Below are 5,926 nucleotides of genomic sequence, written 5' to 3' on the forward strand. Positions count from 1 at the left end.
AACAGATACTACTGTCATATATAGTTAAAATATGGCTTCCCGGCCATTGACCTTCTTGTCCGAATGCACACGCTATGCCCGAACTCGTACGGGACTTGGTAGATTAATCTGCCACGAGTAATGAGTATGATGGGCAAACATCTATTAGGCACACTATGAATGCAGTGGTGTGGACATGTTGGGAATGTGGATCTCACAGGGAACGTGCAAGGAATAAGTCCCTGCAGACGCACTATCCTCTATGCCCGCGGTGGCTCAGATGGATAGAGCGTCTGCCATGTAAGCAGGAGATCCCGGGTTCGAGTCCCGGTCAGGGCACACATTTTCAACATGTCCCCAATGAAGTACATCAACACCTGTTTGCAGCTAGGGTGTCCATTTAATTATCATTTCATTCAAAGATGTATTCTGTTTTGAGGGAAAAGAGTATTGTGATTGACACTTTCATGTATTGTGACCAATCCTGTAACTTAAATTAATTTTTTTAACAAAATGTACAATCCTTCAGAAATTTTTGTGGTAAATGTATTAGGTGTATCTGCTGTAGCAAGCATGAAGGCTGCCATTCAGAAATCGTCTTTAGGAAAATGGCAGGAGCGTGTACAAATGCACAGCACTTCACAGTTGAAAGTACGCATTTCTTTTAACATATATACAGATTTCTCCCTTTACAATACATCATAACAAGAAGACAACAGTGAGTACTCCAGAGTTTGCAAGGTAGTCCACATCACTAATGCTCCTCTTGGTCTTTGGTCCCCATTAACTTCCGATGAGTTCAACATGATTTACGGCAAGTTAATTTGCTTCATGATTGTCAGTGAAAATCTTCATACAATGGGACAGAAAACAGTCTTGACCAATCTTACTGAAAAGCTGTTCATCCACTTCATTTCCGCTACACATTCATTCAACTCTGATTCGACAGTGCTTGTGCTTAGAGCCACTGTTCAGTGTTTCTGATGCTCCAACTTATAGCTGCACTCCCAAAACCTGTCAAATATCCACTAAAGGATTTATGATGATTTGGATCAGCTTCCCAGTCTGCACTGAATGCATTTCAATTTTCTTACCCATCTTGCGGTAACCATTTGCATCATTATTGTTCTAACAAATAACATAGTATGTGTTTGATGACACTGCTTCTCACTTGGATTGCTGTCGTACCAGCATTAAATAAGTTGTTGGATGGGCTAAATACGGCCTTGTACCCGTAGCCAAGTACAGAAGACTTCCAATTATGGTTCTGTGTTTTGATACCCCCTGTCCACTGAGCTTGTTGGCATCTCTTCACACAACATTATATCATCCACATATGCAATTGCTATGAGTTTATGCTGTAGCTCATAGTAAAGAGATTGAAGAAATGTATGATGGGATAAAAGAAATTATTCAGATAGTGAAGAGAGATGAAAATTTAACAGTCATGGGAGGCTGGAATTCGATAGTAGGGAAAGGAAGAGAAGAAAACGTAGTAGGTGAATATGGAATGGGGATAAGGAATGAAAGAGGAAGACGCCTGCTAGAATTTTGCACAGAGCAAAACTTAATCATAGCTAACACTTGGTTTAAGAATCATGAAAGAAGGTTGTATACATGGAAGATGCCTGGAGACACTGGAAGGTTTCAGATAGATTATATAATTGTTAGACAGATATTTAGGAACCAGGTTTTAAATTGTAAGACATTTCCAGGGGCTGATGTGGACTCTAACCACAATCTATTGGTTATGAACTGTAGATTAAAACTGAAGAAACTGCAAAAAGGCAGGAATTTAAGGAGATGGGACCTGGATAAACCGAAAGAACCAGAAGTTGAAGAGAGTTTCAGAGAAAGCATTAGTAAACAAGTGACAAGAACAGGGGAAGGAAATACAGCAGAAGAAGAATAAGTAGCTTTGAGAGATGAAATAGTGAAGGCAGTGGAGGATCAAGTAGGCAAAAAGACTAGGGCTAGTAGAAATCCTTGTGTAACAAAAGAGGTATTGAATTTAATTGATGAAAGGAGAAAATATAAAATGCAGTAAATGAAGCCAGCAAAAACAAACACAAATGCCTCAAAAATGAGATTGACAGGAAGTTCAAAATGGCTAAGCAGGGATGGCTAGAGGACAAATGTAAGGATGTACAGGCATATATCACTAGGGTAAGAGGAAAATTAAAGAGACCTTTGGAGAAAAGAGAACCACTTGTATGAATATCAAGAGCTCAGATGGAAAACCAGTTCTAAGCAAAGAAGGGAAGGCAGAAACACTGAAGGAGTATATAGTGGGTCTATACACAGGTGATTTACTTGAGAGCAATATTATGGAAATGAAAGAGGACATAGATGAAGATGAAATGGGAGATATGATACTGCTGAAGAGTTTGACAGAGCACTGAAAGACCTAAGTTGAAACAAGGCCCCAGGAGTAGACAACATCCCATTAGAACTATTCATAGCCTTGGGAGATCCAGCCATGACAAAACTCTTTCATCTGGTGGGCAAAATGTATGAGACAGGCGAAATACCCTCAGACTTCAAGAAGAATATAATAATTCCAATCCCACAGAAAGCAGGTGTTGACAGGTATGAAAATTACTGAACTATCAGTTTAATAAGGTACGGCTGCAAAATACTAACACGAATTCTTTACAGATGAATGGAAAAACTGGTAGAAGTCGACCTCGGGGAAGATAAGTTTGGATCCGTAGAAATGTTGAACACATGATGCAATACTGAGCCTATGACTTATCTTAGAAGATATGGCTCAAATGGCTCTGAGCACTATGGGACTCAACTGCTGTGGTCATAAGTCCCCTAGAACTTAGAACTACTTAAACCTAACCAACCTAAGGACAGCACACAACACCCAGCCATCACGAGGCAGAGAAAATCCCTGACCCCGCCGGGAATCGAACCCGGGAACCCGGGCGTGGGAAGCGAGAACGCTACCGCACGACTATCTTAGAAGATAGATCAAGGAAAGGCAAACCTACATTTCTAGCATTTGTAGACTTGGAGAAAGCTTTTGACAATATTGACTGGAATACTCTCTTTCAAATAATGAAGGTGGCAGGGGTCAAATACAGGGAGCGAAGGCTATTAACAATTTGTAAAGAAACCAGATGGCAGTGATAAGAGTCAAGGGGCATGAAAGGGAAGCAGTGATTGGGAAAGGAGTGAGACAGGTTTGTAGCCTATCCCCAACATTATACACTCTATATATTGAGCAATCAGTAAAGGAAACAAAAGAAAAAAATTGAATTGGGAATTAAAATCCATGGAGAATAAATAAATAAAAACTTTGAGGTTTGCCGATGACATTGTAATTCTGTCAGAGACAGCAAAGGACCTGGAAGAGCAGCTGAACAGAATGGACAGTGTCTTGAAAGGAGGATATAAGATGAACATCAGCAAAAGCAAAATGAAGATAATGGAATGTATTCGAATTAAATCAGGTGAGGCTGAGGGAATTAGGTTAGGAACTGAGACACTTAAAATAGTACATGGGTTTTGCTCTTTGGGTAGCAAAATAATTGATGATGGTCAAAGTAGAGAGGATATAAAATGTAGACTGGCTATGGTAAGTAAAGCGTTTCTGAAGAAGAAAAATTTGTTAACATCGAGTATAGATTTAAGTGTCAGGAAGTCTTTTCTGAAAGTATTTGTATGGAGTGTAGCCATGTATGGAAGCGAAACATGGACGATAAATAGTTTAGACAAGAAGAGAATAAAAGCTTTTGAAATGTGGTGCTACAGAAGAATGCTGAGGACTATATGGGTAGATCACGTAACTAATGACAAGGTACTGTATAGAATTGGGGAGAAGAGGAATTTGTGGCACAACTTGACTAGAAGAAGGGATTGGTTGGTACAACATGTTCTCACACAAACAAAGGATCACTAATTTAGTATTGGAGGGCAATGTGGAGGGTAAAAATCATAGTGGGAGACCAAAAGACGAATACGCTAAGCAGATTCAGAAGGATGTAGGTTGCAGTAGGTACTTGGAAATGAAGAAGCTTGCACAGGATAGAGTAGCATGGAGAGCTGTTTCAAACCAGTCTCTGGAATGAAGACCATAACAACAACAACAACAACAACAAACACATGGGTCAGCTACTGATGACAGGATCCCTCGTTTGCGAAGGAATTCATCAAGTGTTTCATTCCATCTTCTGCCTGACTGGTGCAGCCCATAGATGTACTTTCCAGTCTGCTTATCCAGTCACCTTTGTTCAGTTCCTCTTGATCTGGTATGCCATTGAATTTTCTTTGTAGTTTCTCAAGTGGCATCTGTGAAACCAATGGGTAATTCCACATAGTCTGGATTTTTTATGTCAGCCATTGTGGGGCGGCGGGTGAAATAATTGTTATTAAAAAATGTAATGTAGAAAAGATGCATTTCCCGGCCGATTAGCAACATATGTGGGGTGGCGGGTGGAATTATTGTTATTAAAATGTTCCTATTATTTATTTAATGCTGTTGTTTGCCATTCTCAACACTGGCTCTCTAACTACAATATTGGCAACCAGAAAGTGATTAGCAAAACGTGAAGCCTGTAATTAGAATTCCTAGTGCCACTTCATCTGAGAAATACATTTATAGCTACAGCTTATAGCTCTGAGGAATTAGGAGATTGTCTGGGATTCATAATCAAAAACGATTCTCTCTAAAATGTTCACTATATTCTGAAAATCACAGACCAGAAAGGAATCCACACAATCAAACTACCAGAGCAGTTCAGAGTCTAATGCGCTGATGCAACTATAACTGTTCAAATTAAATGTTTAAATGAATGATCTCCATAATTTGATGATAATGTTCATCAACCACCTGAAATCTCCAGACAGTGCTAATAAATACACTGTTTTCCATCAGAGCATTCAAGGCTTATTAAGTAAACTAGATAAGCTATCCATAACATTCTAGACAAGGTCTTTATTAATAATCTGATGTAATCTATTTTACTGAACACTATGAAACTTGGTTCTGACACTCCCTGAATAACTATAACCCAGCAGCTCTTTATTCTCTTTATTGTAGACATACTTTAGATAAAGGTGGAGTGGCGATTTATGTTAAGAACAAAATAGCTTATAGATATTTAGACTTGAGTGAGTACTGTCTTGATCAACATTGTGAGGTCTGTGGAGGTGCAATCTGTAATGACTTTCTGAAATTACTGACTTCTGATTTTACAGGGCTTCTAGAGGCAAAATTTGTATTTTCCTAAAACAGTTGGGATCTCTGTTAACTCATTTTTTTGCAAAAACAAAAGATATTATAATTTTATGCGATTTTAATGTTGACTTCCTTACTGATAACATGGGAAGAAATGACTTACCACATTTAATGAACTCTTTTAATTTAACAGCACTGGTGAATTTTCCCACTAGAGTCACAACTAACTGCATGAGTCGAATTGACAATATCTTAGACAGAAGCAGAAATCTAAACATAACTGTAAAACATATGAGTATATTAAATGGTTAATGGGTCTCAGACCATGATGGTCAGCTACTTTCAGTTGAAGGTGTTAGCCCTCTTAGTAAGAGCAATTCCTGCAGTAAAACCTTCAGAGTAATTGACACACAATCTATCAATACCTTCTGTAATTCCCTACAAGAAGTTGACTACGACCAGTTTGAGCTCTTTGACAATGTTAATGACAAGTACAACGCTTTTCTAAATGAATTTATCTGCCTATTCACAGTGGCCTTTCGTAAAAGGACTGCCAAATTCAGACGTGAAACCCATTCTAATAAAAACTGGTTAACATTGGGCATCAAAACTTCCTGCAGAAGGAAAAGGAATCCGTGTGTCTCACTCAAATCCAGTTACAGCCTAGAAAAGGAAAAAATTCTCTAATAATAAAATTAAAACCACATGGGACATAATAAAAAATGAAACAGGTAAAATCCCTGCTGGAGAAAACATCAT

The 5,926-nt window shown here is 38.6% G+C and overlaps 1 non-coding gene across 1 annotated transcript; it reads left to right on the forward strand.

Moving 5' to 3' along the window:
• The first annotated feature begins 243 nt into the window (after positions 1 to 243).
• On the forward strand, positions 244 to 318 carry Trnat-ugu. The gene has a single exon. It is a non-coding gene; the product is annotated as a tRNA-Thr (tRNA).
• Positions 319 to 5,926: the final 5,608 nt, after the last annotated feature.

The sequence above is a fragment of the Schistocerca americana genome, chromosome 8 (assembly GCF_021461395.2).
Source record: "Schistocerca americana isolate TAMUIC-IGC-003095 chromosome 8, iqSchAmer2.1, whole genome shotgun sequence".
NCBI classification, from domain to species: domain Eukaryota; kingdom Metazoa; phylum Arthropoda; class Insecta; order Orthoptera; family Acrididae; genus Schistocerca; species Schistocerca americana.